Source organism: Polypterus senegalus, chromosome 11 (genome assembly GCF_016835505.1).
Source record: "Polypterus senegalus isolate Bchr_013 chromosome 11, ASM1683550v1, whole genome shotgun sequence".
In the NCBI taxonomy this organism is placed as follows: domain Eukaryota; kingdom Metazoa; phylum Chordata; class Cladistia; order Polypteriformes; family Polypteridae; genus Polypterus; species Polypterus senegalus.
The window spans coordinates 117402153-117422765 of NC_053164.1; the positions used below are offsets into that span (position 1 = coordinate 117402153).

Consider the following 20613-nt stretch of genomic DNA (forward strand, 5'->3'; position numbering starts at 1 on the left):
CTTAAAATAAAAACCTAGACTGTTCTTGCATTTTAAAATGGAAGTTGGGGGCAGAAGCCAAACATAAAAACAAACGCTTTAAAAATTAAAGATTATGCCCACTTTTTAAGCCAAGAGTATTAATGAGTACTGATTAACATCTTAGTTTAACAGACATATCACAAAAAAGTGTATTCGTATCATTTTAGGAAGGCAAAAAGCAAAACCGTTTAGTGAGATTCCTTTCTCAAAGGAAACTAGCTAATTGCCTACCAGGAGGGACTGTTATTATTGTTATTGAATGTTGATGCCCAGTGAATTACTGTCTTTGCTGTGTCAACAAGTAGACAATAACAACTGAAAAAATGTCACTCGTAGGATCACTCAGACTTTCACTATATGTGATAATAATAAATTTTAACTTAAAATAGCTACAATTCACAACTCAAAACTATTTCATTATCTATTGACTTAAGTAAATGTCTACCACATATAAACTGTGAAAGTTACTAACTACAACTGGTTTGTGCTCTTAAATCAGTTTCATCATAGTTTGGCTATAACACATAATACATTCTTTAAATTTTCTCAGATTTATTTATTTTTTTTAAATCATGTATGTGCTTATGACTTGCTACAGACAGTGATAATACTGAGTCTTGACTGGCACTGTGAACAGAGTATCGACATGAAACTCTTATGTTAATGCTTCACTATCACACACATGCACTCAAATAATGGCAGATGATTTCAGGGCATACAGACAGGTCTGCTGCTATATCAGATAACTGGCACACTGTTGTGCAGCACTTTATTTGTTATAAGCCATATCAGTGCTGTTGAAATAACAGAACTGCACAGGCAAAAGTAGGATAATAGGCAGCCTGAAGCTACAGAAATTTGGCAAACTGGGGATGCACTATGTAAATGTCAAAATTCCACCCACAAATGAGTAGATAAGAGAACAGAAAAATATCTTCACCTCAAAAAACAGTACCAAGAATGTCTGATGAAATCTGTTAACTGTTGTTGTCACAAGCATTTCTCAGAACACTGAAGGGATGCTTTCTTAAATCAAATTTCTTGCTTGCAAATAGATATAAAGTTTAAAGGCTTTTGTTTTCTTATTTGGACTCCTGCCCGATGACTTCCATTTTAAAATCCAAGAACAGACTAGGATTTTTATTTTAATTTACTGGTACAAGAAATGCTTCCCTTTAGAACATAATTTCATGTGGCAAATTATTATATATAATTATTGTGAAAAAAATAATTTTGCCTTTGAATTGTGAATTGCTAACAGCACCATCTAACTATAAGTATGTTTGTTGAGATGTCCCCCTAATTACAACAGTGTAGAGTACATATGTATTTGGCTGCTCTAAAATATTAATAGGCATATAATTTAATGGAAATCAATAATATGAACTTAAAAATACGCTTTACACACGCAAATCAAAATTATGTTTATTATGGAGCATTAGAAACACTCATGTGATAGCATTCAGCCAAAGTAATGTGCTAATACGATTATATCCAATTTCAGAAATTAGTTTAAAGAAAAATTGCTGCATACTTATTTGTAAATGAATCTAGCACATGCCAATGTTAAAAAAGTGCATAAGTCATGCTACTACAACAATGTAAGTCTGGGTTGCCCTACAAGCTCTTTCCAGTCCCGGCAGAATGCAATCCACACTTTCTATGGTAAGGCCAAAGCGAATAAACAATCCACTATGCCAATGTAATAATGCTTTACTACCCTTTATTATCATAACTAGCAAAATACCCACGCTTCTCAGCGGAGAAGTAGTGTGTTAAAGAAGTTATGTAAAAGAAAAGGAAACATTTTAAAAATAACGTAACATGATTGTCAATGTAATTGTTTTGTCACTGTTACGAGTGTTGCTGTCATATATATATATATATATATATATATATATATACACACATATATATATATATATATATATATATATATATATATATATATATATATATACACACACTCACCTAAAGGATTATTAGGAACACCATGCTAATACGGTGTTTGACCCCCTTTCGCCTTCAGAACTGCCTTAATTCTACGTGGCATTGATTCAACAAGGTGCCGAAAGCATTCTTTAGAAATGTTGGCCTATATTGATAGGATAGCATCTTGCAGTTGATTGAGATTTGTGGGATGCACATCCAGGGCACTAAGCTCCCGTTCCACCACATCCCTAAAATGCTCTATTGGGTTGAGATCTGGTGACTGTGGGGGCCATTTTAGTACAGTGAACTCATTGTCATGTTTAAGAAACCAATTTGAAATGATTCGAGCTTTGTGACATGGTGCATTATCCTGCTGGAAGTAGCCATCAGAGGATGGGTACATGGTGGTCATGAAGAGATGGTCATGGTCAGAAACAATGCTCAGGTAGCCCATGGCATTTAAACGATGCCCAATTGGCACTAAGGGGCCTAAAGTCTGCCAAGAAAACATCCCCCACACCATTACACCACCAGCCTGCACAGTGGTAACAAGGAATGATGGATCCATGTTCTCATTCTGTTTACGCCAAATTCTGACTCTACCATTTGAATGTCTCAACAGAAATCGAGACTCATCAGACCAGGCAACATTTTTCCATTTTGGTCAGCTCATGCAAATTGTAGCCTCTTTTTCCTATTTGTAGTGGAGATGAGTGGTACCCGGAGGGGTCTTCTGCTGTTGTAGCCCATCCGCCTCAAGGTTGTGCGTGTTCTGGCTTCACAAATGCTTTGCTTTATACCTTGGTTGTAACGAGTGGTTATTTCAGTCAAAGTTGCTCTTCTATCAGCTTGAATCAGTCGGCCCATTCTCCTCTGACCTCTAGCATCAACAAGGCATTTTCGCCCACAGGACTGCTGCATACTGGATGTTTTCCCTTTTCACACCATTTTTTGTAAACCCTAGAAATGGTTGTGCGTGAAAATCCCAGTAACTGAGCAGATTGTGAAATACTCAGAACGGCCCGTCTGACACCAACAACCATGCCACGTTCAAAATTGCTTAAATCACCTTTCTTTCCCATTCTCATATTCAGTTTGGAGTTAAGGAGATTGTCTTGACCAGGACCAAACCCCTAAATGCATTGAAGCAACTGCCATGTGATTGGTTGATTAGATAATTGCATTAATGAGAAATTGAACAGGTGTTCCTACTAATCCTTTAGGTGAGTGTATGTGTGTGTGTGTATACATATATATATATACATATATATATATATATATATATATATACATACATATATATATGTATATATATATTAATATGCATATATAAGTATATATATATATATATACATATATATACACATGTATATATATTAATATGCATATATAAGTATATATATATATATTAATATGCATATATAAGTATATATATATATAATAGCAGAATACCTAAACATGGAGAAGTAGTGTGTTAAAGAAGGTATGAAAAAGAAAAATGAATGTAATTGTTTTGTCATTGATATGAGTATTGTTCTCATATCTCCATCTATATATATATATATATATATATATATATATATATATATATATACACACAGGTATATATATACAGGGTTGGCCGTTCATATGGATACACCTTAATAAAATGGGAATGGTTGGTGATATTAACTTCCTGTTTGTGGCACATTAGTATATGTGAGGGGGGAAACTTTTCAAGATGGGTGGTGACCATGGTGGAGATTTGGAAGTCAGCCATTTTGGATCCAACTTTTGTTTTTTCAATAGGAAGAGGGTCATGTGACACATCAAACTTATTGGGAATTTCACAAGAAAAACAATGGTGTGCTTGGTTTTAACGTAACTTTATTCTTTCATGAGTTATTTACAAGCTTCTGACCACTTATAAAATGTGTTCAATGTGCTGCCCATTGTGTTGGATTGTCAATGCAACCCTCTTCTCCCACTCTTCACACACTGATAGCAACACCGCAGGAGAAATGCTAGCACAGGCTTCCAGTATCCATAGTTTCAGGTGCTGCACATCTCGTATCTTCACAGCATAGACAATTGCCTTCAGATGACCCCAAAGATAAAAGTCTAAGAGGGTCAGATCGGGAGACCTTGGGGGCCATTCAACTGGCCTGACGACCAATCCACTTTCCAGGAAACTGTTAATCTAGGAATGCTCGGACCTGACACCCATAATGTGGTGGTGCACCATCTTGCTGGAACGTGCCAGCTTCAGTGCATAAAGAGGGAAACACATCATCATGTAGCAATTTCGCATATCCAGTGGCCTTGAGGTTTCCATTGAAGAAGAATGGCCCCACTATCTTTGTACCCCATATACCACACCATACCATCAGTTTTTTTGTTCCAACAGTCTTGGAGGGATCTGTCCAATGTGGGTTAGTGTCAGACCAATAGCGGTGGTTTTGTTTGTTAACTTCACCATTCACATAAAAGTTTGCCTCATCACTGAACAAAATCTTCTGCGTAATCTGAGGGTCCTGTTCCAATTTTTGTTTTGCCCATTCTGCAAATTCAGTGTGCCGATCTGGGTCATCCTCGTTGAGATGCTACAGTAGCTGGAGTTTGTAAGGGTGCCATTTGTGAGTAGCTAATAACCGCCGAAGCGATGTTCGACTAATGCCACTCTCCAGTGACATGTGGCGAGTGATACGCTGTGGGCTCTTGCTGAATGAAGCTAGGACAGCCGCTGATGTTTCTTCATTAGTGACAGTTTTCATGCGTCCACATTTTGGCAAATCCAAAACTGAACCAGTTTCACGAAACTTAGCAAGCAGTTTGCTAACTGTAGCATGGAAGATGGGTGGTTTTTGAAATCTGCTGCAATGTACACATACATACAAACATACACACAGGTATATATATGTGTATATATATGTATGTGTCTATATGTGTGTGTATAGCTTTGGTCACTGAGTGCAAGGGAAAAATAATAAAATATAGTCTATAAGTTATTAAACAGTAAAACATTAACGTTTTAAAAGTACAGGTACATTGAGCACTACTGGAGTGGTTGCGGGTAAACTAAATTTTAAAGACTGTGTAACACAACACGTAAATTTGCCCCAAATCGCAAATGTTTTTTTTTTAAAAGCGGTTTTAGTGGGCGACAGAATCAAATAATAGACATGGACATGAATATTGTAAACTGAAGCTGTTTTAATTTCTGAAAAAAAAAGCCTTTAAACTGCATTTGAATTCAAAACAGAAACAAAAATATCATCCCTGGTTAAAATTGGGCAGACTTAAAAATAAAGTGGTAGTTTAAGTACTTTAAGTAGATTTTCAGAATAGTATTGTCTTTAAATAATAATAACCAAAATTTCAACATAAAGTGCAGTTTTTCTTCTGAAAAAATAAGTCAGAAACATAAAAGGTAATTTGACCAACTTAATCTTTAAACTCTGAGTAACCTTAGCCAAAATTATTTTGTACATTAGGCTAAAACAGTGTGATCATTGAACATTTTGTAATTAGATGTAATTAGAATTACTAACGGTCACGGAAGTCCAATGATCCCCAGTAAGAGCCACAAAGTCCGCTTTCTGTAATGCATCTAATTTTGCTTGCTTTTCAGTGTGCACAAAACCATGCTTTTATCAAGGCTTCGGGAAGTCGAAATGATCAGTCGTAGGACGCGCTTTATTCCGACTCTAACATTTTTGTAGCTGTGATGTGTGCATCAGTGTAATGGATGTACCAGGAAATGATGCATTGACAAAAGTTCCGTTTGCTTGGAATTGAAAGTGTGATTAAATGCGTTATTTTTAACGCGTTATGGAGTACATGCATCGAAGCTTCTCAGCTGTGCTTGTGCTAATAAAGGGAAACATTTTAAAAATAACGTAACATGATTCTGCGTTAACCGAATATTTTTTCATACGTCCCAAACCAAGGAGATGCGAAGGTAAAATGAATCAGTAGCGCGCGTACATACTCAGTGCATCCCTCTCGAATCGAACCTCGAATGTCGGCATTAGAGGCGAAGACTCTACAATTGAGCCACAGCATGTGGCTTGTCTATGCGAGAGTATGTACTGTAGATAGGGGTATATATATACATTTAAATATATACCCCGTATCGCAGTGGAGAAGTAGAAGTTATGAAAAGAAAAGGGAACATTTTAAAAATAACGTAACATGATTGTCAATATACAGTAATTGTTTTGTGAGTGTTATTGAATGTTGCTGTCATCAAGGATTTGATTATCATTATTTCTTTCAATCAGGGTCGTATTTGTACGATGTGTTGTGTTCAAGTTACATTCCGTGTTTGTCAATCGTTGTAAAGATGACAGGTTTCATTCATCGATTCGTTTCTTACTGCATCAATAAACAGCTCGTCTTCTTCTTTATCTGAGACCTGACACACTGCATGCACGGGTTTTTTTTACACTGTCTTCCTTTAGCGGGACATTGACTTTTTCCACCGTGTGCTTTGTTTCCACAGTAGCTGCATTTATGAATATGCTTATCAGACGCTTCATATTTTTGCTGCCTTTTCAACTGTGTAATTCGGTTTTGTTCAGCGCTCTTTGGAACTGTTGCTTTTTATCTGTGCACTGCGTCAGTTCACGTGAGCCACTCGGTGTACTTGCATCGAAGGTTCCCAGCTGTGCTGGTGCCATCTCGTGCTATGTCCATAGCTTTATTTAATGTTACCTTAGTCCTGGCACTTAAAACTTTCTCTCGCAGTTTCGCTGAGTTTGTGTCAAACACCACCCTGACCATCTCATCTTCCTCTCCATAAGCACAGTCCTTCACCCGTGAATATTTACCCGTGGCAGTTTGCTATTGGATTGCCGCTGACGGACGGCCTTCTATGGGCAGGCACTAAATTACAAACGCCAGCGCAGCCTGTCTATGAACTTAATTTAAAGTGTAGGTTTACATCGTGCTTTGTTTCCAAGTAGCAGAACTCGCTTCTTATTGTTTCGCTGCCTTCTCAATTATATAATGCATGTTTTCTTGAGCGCTTTTTTGAGGTCTTCCTGGTTTTCTATGTACTGCGTGATTACGTGGGAGGCGTGATGATGTCACACGAAACTCCGCCCCCACGGCGTTGAAGCTCATCTCCATTACAGTAAATGGAGAAAAACTGCTTCCAGTTATGACCATTACGCGTAGAATTTCGATATAAAACCTGCCCAACTTTTGTAAGGAAGCTGTAAGGAATCAACCTGCCAAATTTCAGCCTTCCACCCACACGGGAAGTTGGAGAATTAGTGATGAGTCAGTGAGTGAGTGAGTGAGTGAGTGAGTCAGTGAGTGAGTGAGGGCTTTGCCTTTTATTAGTATAGATATAACTGTGTATATATATGTGTATAGATGTATATATATATATATATATGTTTGTATATGTGTCAGTGTGTGTATATATATATATATATATATATGCCAGCAACACTCATGACAATGACAAAACAATTACATTGTCAATCATGTTACGTTATTATTAAAATGTTTCCTTTTCTTTTTACTTCTCGCTGCCAATCACAGGTATTTTGCTATATATATATATATATATATATATATATATATATATATGTATATATATATATATATAGATATATATAAATATATAAATATATATATATATATAAATAGATAGATATGACAACAACACTCAATATCAATGACAAAACAATTACATTAACAATCATCTTACGTTATTTTTAAAATGTTTGCTTTTCTTTTTCATAACTTCTTTAACACACTACTTCTCCGCTGCGAAGCGCGGGTATTTTGCTAGTATATATATATAGCTAAATACCCGTGCCTCGCAGCAGAAAAGTAGTGTGTTAAAGAAGTAATGGAAAAGAAAAGCAAACATTTTAATAATAACGTAACATGATTGACATTGTCATGATTGTTGCTGTCCTATGTATGATTGCCTAAATAAGTCACCCTCGCTTCGCTCTTACTTTTTGACCGTTTATTTAATCATGGCTAGTGGCGGAAAAATTATAAAATGGAAGGAGGATTACATTGAGTATGGCTTTACCAAAACAATTATTGATGGTGAATCGATTACTCATAAAGCTTGAATTGGTGATCTGTTTTTCTGTGTTAACCTCATATTTTTTTCATACTTCTTCTCAAACCAAGGTGGTGCGAGGGTAAAATGAATAGGGATACGCTAATCAAAGTAATCGGTGTACCAGGAAATCATGCATTGACAAAAGTTCCCCTTTGCTTGTAATGCAAAGTGTGATTAAATGCATTATTTGTTAACGCGTTATGGAGCACATGCATCAAAGCTTCTCAGCTGTGCTTGTGCTAAGAAAAGGAAAGATTTTAAAAATAACGTAACATGATTGTCAATGTAACCTTTTGTAAGTAGTGCCTGGAGGATTCAGTGTGGAGAAACTCTAGAGATGATGTCACACGAAACTCCGCCCCCACGGCTTTCGACCTCAACTCCATTACAGTAAATGGAGAAAAATACCTTCCAGTTATGACCATTACGCGTTGAAGTTCGAAAGGAAACCTGCCCAACTTTTGTAAGTAAGCTGTAAGGAATGAGCCTGCCAAATTTCAGCCTTCTACCCACACGGGAACTTGGAGAATTAGTGATGAGTCAGTCAGTGAGGGCTTTGCCTTTCATTAGTATAGACTAGCAGAATACCCGCGCTTCGCAGCGGAGAAGTAGTGTGTTAAAGAAGGTACGAAAAAGAAAAATTTTAAAAATAACGTAACATGATTGTTAATGTAATTGTTTTGTCATTGATATGAGTGTTGTTCTCATATCTATCTATCTATCTATCTATATATATATATATATATATATATATATATATATATATATATATTGGCAGAGAAGTAGTGTGTTAAAGAAGGAAAGAGAAAGAAAAGGAAACATTTTGAAAATAACGTAACATGATTGTCAAAGTAATTGTTTTGTGTATTTGGCGGCAGCGTCACAAAGTTGTTTTCGTAGCTGCATCAGAAAATGTACCACGACGTCTGACACGCCTCCTTTTACTGTTTTCTCACAGCTTGGATTGCTGCTGTCATATCTACACACACACACACACACACACACACACACACACACACACACACACACACATACATATATATATATATACATATATATACAGTACACATACATATCTTCATATCTATATACATATCTACATATACACTTATATATATATACATACCTATCTACATCATATATACACACACATACATACACACACACAAATTATATATATGTGTGTATGTATGTGTGTGTGTGTGTGTGTGTGTGTATATATATATATATATATATATATAAAATGTAGATGGGTGTGTGTTGTGTATATATATATATATATATATATATATACACATACATACATATATATACACATACATATACTTGTGTGTATGTTTGTATGTGTCTATATGTGTGTGTATAGCTTTGGTCACTGAGTGCAAGGGAAAAATAATAAAATATAGTCTAAGTTATTAAACAGTAAAACATTAACGTTTTAAGTACAGGTACATTGAGCACTACTGGAGTGATTTCGGGTAAACTACATTTTAAAGACGGCGTAACACAACAGGTAAGTAACTAACAGCAGCTAAAATGTATATGGATCATCTCTCGGTAGTAGATCCCTTTTGAAAGCTACACGACGGCTGTGGTATAGAAATTACATTTTCTATGTGAGCGTTCAAATTTGTGCCTCTGGTAATGTGCCTTACGGCATTTAAAGAAAATTAGTTTTGTGTCCTCTGCAGTGTTAAGAGAGAAAGGCTTTGGTTTGGGATAAAAGGAAAAAAGGTGTAAAGAAAGGAAAGTTGCCTTTTCTTTTATATAGTATAGAGAGATGTGTTCGCTGACGTTATGATCGCCTTTTGGGGACAGTCTTGTGTAGACTGGTGAGACGTCCCGCCATTAATCGGCTGTGATGGCACTGTCAGTCCTCCACTCGTATGCGTGTCTTCATAATCCGAGCTGACAACCTCATAATCGTAAACGTGCAAAAGAAAGTGCGAATCGCCTTAATATTATTTTGCCGCGGTGTAGAAAAGGGGTCCGTGTTTGCACTTGTCTGGGCTATAGCGCAGGGGAGGATGAAAAATTAAAAGTGCTCACTTTGACTTAAGCGCAGTCAGCGTCTCAAAGGCCGGCACAGCTATGCACGCGCGCTGGCTGCTCGACTTTTGCTGGGCAGGAGACTACAGTTTTTGCAGACACGTTCATGATATCAAAAGTCTCAGCGCTCTTTGGAGGTCATTCATATATTATATATATAGCAAAATACCCGCCTACGCAGCGGAGAAGTAGTGTGTTAAAGAAGTAATGAAAAGAAAAGGAAACATTTTAATAATAACGTAACATGATTGACATTGTCATGAGTGTTGCTGTCATATATATGCCTGCCTAAATAAGTCACCCTCGCTTTGCTCTTACTTTATTTACCGTTCATTTAATCATGGCTAGTGGCGGAAAAATTATAAAATGGAAGGAGGATGGCTTTACCAAAACAATTATTGATGGCGAATCGATTATTCATAAAGCTTGAATTGGTGATCTGTTTTTCTGTGTTAACCTCATATTTTTTCATACTTCTTCTCAAACTAAGGTGGTGCGAGGGTAAAATGAATCGGGATGCACTGATCAATGTAATCGTGTACCAGGAAATCATGCATTGACAAAAGCTCCCTTTGCTTGTAATGCAAAGTGTGATTAAATGCATTATTTTTAGCGTTATGGAGCACATGCATGAAGCTTCTCAGCTGTGCTTGTGCTAAGAAAAGGGAAAGATTTTAAAAAATAACGTAACACGATTGTCAATGTAACCTTTTGTAAGTAGTGCCTGGAGGATTCAGTGTGTAGAAACTCTAGAGACAGCGTGTGTATTAACTTGTGGATTTTTCTGTGAGTATTTGGTGGCAGTGTGACAAAGTTGCTTCGAAGAGGCGGCGGAGCTCAGCTCAGAGCGAAATGAGGTAAATGGGAGGGAGATGATGGCGTGACTCCCCACCCGCCTTAACTGTCAATCCCCACAAACACAGTCTCGGAATTTGCATAAGCACACCCCTTCACCTACAATTTTAACTTAGTTACAAAGTGATCAAAACTCGTTTATATCCTCGTCCTCTCATTAAACTTGTATCCCGCATTACCTGTGGGCATGTGAAACGCCAGCGTAGCCTGTCTATGAACTTAATTTAAAGTTTAGGTTTACACCTTGCTTTCTTTCGAGGTAGCAGCAGTCATGAATATGGTAGTATATGTCACTCGCCGCTTCTTATTGTTTTCGCTGCCTTCTCAATTATATAATGCATGTTTTCTTAAGCGCTTTTGGAGGTCTTCCTGGTTTTCTACTCACTGCGTTGACAATCAGTTCACGTGATTACGTGGGAGGCGTGATGATGTCACACGAAACTCCACCCCCCACGTCATTCCAGCTCAACTCCATTACAGTTAATGGAGAAAATACCTTCCAGTTATGACCATTAGGCGTAGAATTTCGAAATGAAACCTGCCCAACTTTTGTAAGTAAGCTGTAAGGAATGAGCCTGCCAAATTTCAGCCTTCTACCTACACGGGAAGTTGGAGAATTAGTGATGAGTCAGTGAGTGAGGGCTTTGCCTTTATTAGTATATATATATATATATATATATATATATATATATATATATATATATATATATATCTCCTCTTTAATAAAACCCCTGTGTGCATCCAGGTGTCCGTGTGTGTGTGTCTTCTGGTGAAGTGCGCATGCGCGGGGCAACACGGCAGGTGCTCAGTCTCTTCCTGTGCATTGTCTGTGTGTGCAGAGAGAGAGACACAGATGCGTGCGCACGAGAGACATACAGACAGACGGACAGACACGCAGGCCCACCCGAGAGACAGACATGCACACACGCACGCGCGAGAGAGACACGCACACACGCACGAACGCACACGCACACGAGAGAGACAGACACGCACGTACGCCCGCATGGGGGACAGACATGCACGCACACACACACACGCACGAAGGCCCGCGACAGAGGCAGACACGCACGCAGACAGGCCTGCCACAGAGACAGACACGCACGCAGGCCCGGGACAGGGTCAGACACTCAGAGACACACACACACACAGAGGCGCACCCGTGCATTATTGCAATGTTACTTTTCTTGGTTGTTTATTAGATTACAGATTTTACAAATATTAATTTTTTTCCCTGTGCTTAAAACTCATTAAAAAAGGTGTTTTTAGCGGCGAATAAGTAAGGCTATAGCGAACTCTTGCAGTGTTAGTTTTCTCTGTTGTTCAAGGTTTTCTTAGTGTTATTCAATGTTTTTACATTTAGTTTACTATTACGCTGTGCATTCAATGGTACAACTAACTATATTTATGCTTAAAATCTTTAAAAAAATATATATTTATATACAGTTCATACGGTCTGGAACGGATTAATTGTATTTACATACAATCCTATGGGGGAAATTACTTCGGTTCCAACGAGGTTCCACTGTATTGCTGTCCGACAAAATTAAAGGGCATTTTACGGAAATACAAACCAGTATTACTGAGAGAGAAAATTAAAGGCACACAATACAGTGACGCATATTACAGCCACATACAAGGTCCCTTGCCATTTAATACAGACTGTTCCTACTAATGTTTATGCACTACTTTTCTAGCGCCCGTTATTGTAACGGGCTTAATGTCTATTTTATATATATTTGTGTATATATATATATATATATATATATATATATATGTATATGTATAAAATCCCCACACTTTGCAGTGTCGAAGTACTGCTTTTAAATTTTTATTAAGAAGAAAAGTAAACCTTTTTAAACTGAGGGAAAATATACCAATAATTATTTGTTAAGGATCTCTTTGTATACCACGTTGTCAGTTCAGCACTCCAGTTGTAATATGACCAAGCTGTGTGAGCTTACTCTTGAGCATGCAACGTATAGTTGTCCAGGAGAAAAGCAATCTTGCCTCAAATCAATGGCAACCTTTTGTAGGGTCCGTCCCGGAGACTTATTAATTGTCATCGTGAAGCAGAGCCTTACTGGTAATTGGAGGCATTTAAGTTGAAATGGGAGATCAGAGGGTATAACGGGGATGCGAGGAATACAAACTCTCTCCCCTGAGCAACTGCCAGTAAAAATAGTTGCCTCAATTAGGTTCTTTTGCAGACACGTGACCTGAAGTCTCGTGCCATTACAAGGTCTCGGTGGCTGTAAGGTTTTCAGTAATATTATTGGTGTCCCAACCCTCAAAATTAGATTATGGTCAGTAGTGCCTGGAGGATTCAAAGTGTGGAGAAACTCTAGAGACAGCATGTGTATTAACTTGTGGATTTTTCTGTGAGTATTTGGTGGCAGCGTCACGAAGTTGCTTCCGCAAGACTGCGTTAGCTTCGGAGCTCAGCTCGGAGCGAAATGAAGTGAATGAAATGAAGTGAATGGGAGGGGAGATGATGACGTGACTCCCCCACCCGCATTAACTGTCAATTGCTCCACAAACACAGTCTCTCGGATTTCAACTCTCCTTTATATAAATCAGTAAAGGAGGACTAAACACTAAGGAAAAAGAACGGCAAGACCGCGTAAGGTGTGGAGCTCAGCTTGGAGCAAAATGAAGTGAAAAAATTAGGTGAATGGGAGGGGAGATGATGACGTGATTCCCCCACCCACCTTAACTGTCAATCCCTCCAAGAATACAGTCTCTCGGATTGTGATGTTCACGGCTTTATTTAATTTTAGCTCAGACCCGGCACTTGAAAGTTTCTCTCGCACTTTTGGTGAATTTGTGCCAAACACTATTGTATCCCTGATGATCTCAAATCTCCTTTATATAAATCAGTAAAGGAGAGTGGACCTTCACCAGCAATTTTAACTTAGTTACAAAGTGATCAAAACTCTTGTTTATACCCTGCATCCTCTCATTAAACTTGTATCCCGCGAATATCATATTCGTCGTGGGCATGACAAACGCCAGCGGCAGCCTGTCTATGAACTTAATTTAAACTTTAGGTTTACATCGTGCTTTGTTTCCGAAGTAGCTGCACTCATGAATATGCGTGTATGCGTCACTTGCTTCATATTCTTTTGCTACCTTCTCAATTGTGTAATGCGTTTTTTGAACAGGTTTGATTCATCGAACTAATCACTCGTACTGCGTTCACAGTCAGTTCACGTGAGCTGCTCTCTTGAATGATCTTGCGATGTCCACGGCTTTATTTAATGTTAGCTAAGACCCGGCACTTAAAAGTTTCTCGCTACAGCAATTTTAACTCCGTTACAAAGTGATCCAAAGTCTCGTTTATACCTCGTGTCTTCTCATTAAACTTGTATCTCGCGAATATTGTATTCGTCTTAGGCATGACAAACGGCAGCAGGAGCGTGTCTATAAACTTAATTTAAACTTATGGTTTACACCCTGCTTTTTTTCCACAGTAGCTGCACTTATAAATCTATACTAATAAAAGGCAAAGCCCTCACTGACTCACTGACTGACTGACTCACTCACTGACTGATTTATCACTAATTCTCTAAGTTCCTGTGTAGGTAGAAGGCTGAAATTTGGCAGGCTCATTCCTTACAGCTTACTTACAAAGGTTAAGCAGGTTTCATTTCGAAATTCTACACGTAACGGTCATAACGGTCGACAACGTCCGCCATGTTGAACTTTCTTATTTATGGCCCCATCTTCACGAAATTTGGTAGGCGGCTTCCCTGCGCTAACCAAAACCGATATACGTACTTATTTCGGTGGTATGACGCCATTGTCGGTCGCCGTATTGAATTTTCCAACGTCACCAATTTTCAAACTTCCCGTGTAGGTAGAAGGCTGAAATTTGGCAGGCCCATTCCTTACAGCTTACTTACAAAAGTTAATCAGGTTTCATTTCAAAATTCTACGCGTAATGGTCATAACGGTCAACAACGTCCGCCATTTTGAACTTTCTTATTCATGGCCCCATCTTCACGAAATTTGGTAGGCGGCTTCCCTGCGCTAACCAAAACCGATGTACGTACTTATTTCTGTGGTATGACGCCATTGTCGGCCGCCATATTGAATTTTCCAAACGTCACTAATTCTCCAACTGCCCATGTAGTTAGAAGGCTGAAATTTGGCAGGCCCATTCCTTACAGCTTACTTAAAAAAGTTAAGCAGGTTTCATTTCGAAATTCTACGCGTAACGGTCGATAACGGTCGACAACGTCCGCCATATTGAACTTTCTTATTCATGGCCCTATCTTCACGAAATTTGGTAGGCGGCTTCCCTTAGGTAACCGAAACCAATGTACGTGCTTATTTCGGTGGTATGACGCCAATGTCAGCCACCATATTGAATTTTCCAACATCACTAATTCTCCAACTTCCCGTATAGGTAGAAGGCTGAAATTTGCAAGGCTCATTCCTTATAGCTTACTTACAACAATTAAGCAGGTTTCATTTCGAAATTCTACGCATAATGGTCATAACGGTCAACAATGTCCGCCATGTTGAACTTTCTTATTTATGGCTCCATCTTCTCGAAATTTGGTAGGCGGCTTCCCTCCACTAACTGAAACCAATGTACGTACTTATTTCGGTAGCATGATGCCACTGTCGGCCGCCATATTGAACTTTTCAACAGTCTTTGTTACTTATTGGCCCATCTTCAAGAAATTCTATCGATCAAAGAACTGTCACTTACCGAGTGATTTCCATGCCCGGAGATACCACCTACCTTTTCCATTCTCTTTGTTACATATTGCACGACCATATCAGGCTCACTCTTGATATCCGGAGGAACATTCTGTCTTATGTATTGAATGACTGGGACAGGTTCAAGGTGTGGACTGATGACGGTACAGGAGATAATTATACTACACAGGAGCACTAGAAGAGTGAAATGCTTAAGCCCTTCACCTATGGTTCTGAATGTGAGTTGATGGCTGCCGCTGAATTGTTTGGTTGTCGCTTTCAAGTGTACCGAAATGGCCAAATATTTTACACCTTTCGACAACCGCCAATGCCTCTTAAACATCTTAGATTCACAGGTGACGATTTCAGTAGTGGACACTTTGATGTTTATGAATGTTTAAACTCTCAAAAGCTGGATGTGATTTTATCGATGAAACCGGTTGTGTGCTTACAACGCTTGACAGATGCCAAATGTCACTTCAACACAACAAGTCCTGCAAATACTGTCGTAATTGAAACAAACCATGAAACTCAAACCGATTATGACAGCAGCAATCCAAGCTGTGAGATTTGAGACAAGATTACTGTTCACATGGCCAACTTTAAGTTACATGCTCAAGAGTAAGCTCAGCACACAGCTTGGTCATGTTACAACCGGAGGGCCGAACTGACAACATGGTATACAAAGAAATCCTTAACAAATAATTATTGGCATATTGTCCCACAGTTTAAAAAGGTTTAATTTTCTTCTTAATAAAAATTTGAATGCAGTACTTCACCGCTGCGAAGCGCGGGTATTTTGCTAGTATGCTTATATGCGTCACTTGCTTCATATTCTTTTGCTGCCTTCTCAATTGTGTAATGCATTTTTTCTTCAGCGCTCTCTGGAGCTCTTCCTTGTTCTCTACGTACTGCGTTCACAGTCAGTTCACGTGATTACGTGGGAGGCGTGACAATGAGGGACGCAACTCCGCTTCACATGCCGACCGACCTGCAGGCTATGGCCGGTATATATGCACATAAGTAGGTTCCAGTTATGACCGTTACGCGTAGAATTTCGAAATTAAACCTGCTTAACTTTTGCAAGTAAGCTGTAAGGAATGATCCTGCCAAATTTCAGCCTTCTACCTACACGGGAAGTTGGAGAATTAGTGATGAGTGTGTGAGGGCTTTGCCTTTTATTAGTATAGATGACAGTCTACTACAATACTGTTAATTCTCATCCAGGACTGACAGAATTGGAAACTAGCTAACATGATCACATCACTTTTGGTTTTATTGGAATTCTTTTAAACAAGAACCTTTAGTATACTGCTTTAAATACCAAAGCAAAAAAATCCAGTCCATCTAAGGGTGTTCAAAATCAAAAATATTTAAACATAAATCTATAGACACTAAAAGAAGAAGAATTGCATGCTAATAATGACAAAATTATATGGAAAAATATGGTTTATGTAGATCCTGGGCTTTTAGGATTAAAAACAATTGTCATACACTGCAATACATTACTGTTTAATATATACTGCAGGTAAACTCTCCAGCAAAAAATGCTAAAATATATGTTATTTTAAGAGATCACTCTTGTACAAATAAAATTCTGCAGCTTGTTGTTAAATCCCATGAATAATCATTTATAATAATAATAATAATAATAGAAATATTTGTTCACTGAAACTTCTTACTCTTGATCATGCTAAACACAGCTGTTAAAGTAAAACATTTCTGCATTAGACCAATTCCTGCTTTTCTCCCCTTTTCCTAGTGACTTGGCTTCTTGTTTATGGTCATTGCAAAACCAAATTTAGTTTATTTATTTATTATTATTATTTAAGTATATTTATTTCTACTGGAATGGGTAATTAGTAGGAATAATGTGAAATTTGAATATATTTATTATCATTATTAGATGTTCAGAATCTTGAATTGTTTACATTGTTAAATTATGTACAGTGATCCCTTGCTGTATCGCGCTTTGACTTTCGCGGTTTTGCTCTATCGCGGATTTTATATGTAAGCATATGTAAATGTATATTGGATTTTTCGCTGATTCGGATTTCTGTGGACAATGGGTCTTTTAATTTATGGTACATGCTTCCTCAGTTTGTTTGCCCAGTTGATTTCATACAAGGGACACTATTGGCGGATGGCTTAAAAGCTACCCAATCAGAGCACGTATTACATATTAACTAAAACTCCTCAATGCTATAAGATATGCCTCCTGCGCGGTGCTCAATTGTTTGCTTGTCTCTGCCTCTATCTCACCCTCTCTGACATTCTCTGCGCCTGACGGAGGGTGTGAGCAGAGGTGCTGTTTGCACAGAAGCTGTTTGCCTAGTGGATACAGACGCTCCTCTAAGAAATGCCGCTTTATCGAGGTGCGTCCAAAAGCACACTTATTGATTTTTTGATTGTTTGCTTTAATCTCGCGCTCTCTCTGACGTTCTCTGCGCTTGACGGAGGAGATGTGAGCAGAGGGGCTTTTTGCTTAGAAGATAGGGACGCTCCTGTAAAAAATGCTGAAAGGCTACCTTCGCATTGATCCCTTCATTGCCGCTGCTTTATCGCGGTGCTTGCATACTTAAAAGCGCAACAGCCCTATTGATTTTTCATTGTTTACTTTACTCTCTCTCTGACATTCTCCGCTCCTTACGCACACTTTGAAGAGGAAGATATGTTTGCATTCTTTTAATTGTGAGAAAGAACTGTCATCTCTGTCTTGTCATGGAGCACAGTTTAAACTTTTGACTAAAGGGTGTTATTTCATGTCTAGAGGGCTCTAATAATGTTAAAAAACGTATTTAGAAGGTCGTAAACAGGTTTTCTATGCTCTAACTGCGAAAATATTAGATTTATAAATAAAGAATCCTACTTCGTGGAAATTCATTTATCTGTCTGGAGCGGATTAACCGCGATAAACAAGGGTTTACTGTATAACTGTGCGGAGAATATTTATAAACAGTGTGGGAGAGTTTCTAAGGGCTTAAAATATATAAAAATAATCATACAAACATATGGTTTCTACTTCGCGGATTTTCACCTATCGCGGGGGGGGTTTGGAACGCAACCCCCGCGATCGAGGAGGGATTACTGTATTCCCAATTTAAAGATCACAGGTGCAAATGTATATGTAATGCAGTGCTTAACTGGAGGTACCCCATGTGTTGCACTGGTGTTTTAATGCAAAGAGCGAGCAGTGTGGAGCAGCTGCTTTTGAGCATCCTGGCACAATTTCTGTGGCTTTCCCATTTGAAATTCACATACCACTATCTAAGAATGAAGTTGCTCCCTTTGGAGTTTGCGCCATTGAGAACAAACAGCAGTAGTTGGGCTGGGGTTGGTTGCCAGTAGTTTTCAAAGCTGTGTCCAGGAGTTGTACGTTTACAGAGCAGAACAAATAACCAAGATAAGAGCCTGTTTGCATCAAAAAGTGCCAGTAATCAACAGCTAAAATATCCACTTGCTAACCACTGAGCTTTACTGAACTTTCTTTTTCCATTTCATGACATATGTCACTCTAATTAGCTGTGAACAACCCAGTCTCACTGAGATTGCACAGGTGTTTACAAGACTTAAGTTTTACTCCGTTGGCCTTGCTCTCTCTCTCTCAGGGGTGGGGGTCGATTTGTTCTCAATCCTACTTTTTGTAAAAAATGGATTGATTTGTATGGAATGACTGCAATAAAATTAATAAAATTTCAAAAAAAAAAGAGACATTGCACAGGTGGTGAAGCAGCTGAGGGTAAGGAAGGCTGCAGGGATCTGTGGTATCCGGGGTGAACTTCTCCAGGCTAGTGGTATGGAAGTCCACCTGGTATTGCAAGCAATCTTTGCTTCCATTTGGGAGACTGGCATCAACCCAACTGACTGGAAAACGGGACTTGTCACTATCTGGAAAGGGAAGAGTGATTGCCTGGATTGCTGCAACTACAGAGGGATAACACTGCTCTTGCTGTTTGGTAAGGTCCTTACTTGGGTTGTCCACAATAGGAACTGTGACCACTTGCTCACCTACCAGTGAATGGAGCAGTCTGGTTTTACTTCTAAGAAGTCTACGACAGACCACATCCAGGCACTAAGGGTTCTTATGGAGCACAAAAACAAATATAGGCAGAGTTTCTTTGTAGCCTTTTCCAATTTGCGTAAAGCGTTTGACTCAGTTGATCGAGCTGCCCTATGGGACATCCTGAGACTTTGCGGGATCCCCTCAAGGTTGCTGGATATCATGGCCGGCCTGTTTTATTCGTACTGTGAGTGCTTTGCAGAGTGGCTGAGAGGCAGAACCTCTGCATTTTTTCTAGTTGATTCTGAGGTTCATCAGAGGTGTGTTCTTGCTTCTACTCTGTTCAATGCTTGCATGGACTGGGTGTTGGGGAAGGTCATGGGGTTCAGCAGCTGTGGATCATCTGTTGGCAAAGAAAGATTCACTGATATTGACTTTGCTGACGACGATATGATCTTCGTAGTGTCAAAAGAGGCTCTGATCGGGGCTATCATGAGACTGTGTGAGCAGTCCGAGTGTCTGGGCTTGAGGGTATCCTGGATAAAAACCAAGATACAGTCCTTTAATGACCTCTTAGGCACAGCCATCAGCAGTGCGTTTGTCTGTGGAGAGAGTGTCAATCTCGTCGAAAGGTTTACTTATCTAGGCAGTGACATTCATGTCTCTTATGACTCATCCTATGAAGTCAGTTGATAGACTGGGAGAGCATGGGGGGTTATGCAGTCGCTGGAAAGGGGTACGTGGCACTCCCGATATCTTTGCAAAAGGACGAAAGTCCAAGTCTTTAGAGTCTAGTGCTTCCTGTCTTGCTATATGGTTGCAAGACAAGGACTCTGTCCAGTGAACTGAGACTGGACTCCCTTGGTACTGTGTCTCTTTGGAGAATCCTTGAGTACCGCTGGATTGAATTTGTGTCAAATGAGAGTTTGCTCACAAAATCCAGAATTAGGCACATTTCCTGAATTGTGAGTGAGTG

At 38.9% G+C, this 20613-nt stretch overlaps 1 protein-coding gene across 2 annotated transcripts in view; it reads right to left on the reverse strand.

Annotated features, from left to right (window-relative positions):
• xpo7 (exportin 7) overlaps positions 1-20613 on the reverse strand; it is a 289702-nt gene that overhangs the window by 106994 nt on the left and 162095 nt on the right. The window lies entirely within an intron of this gene.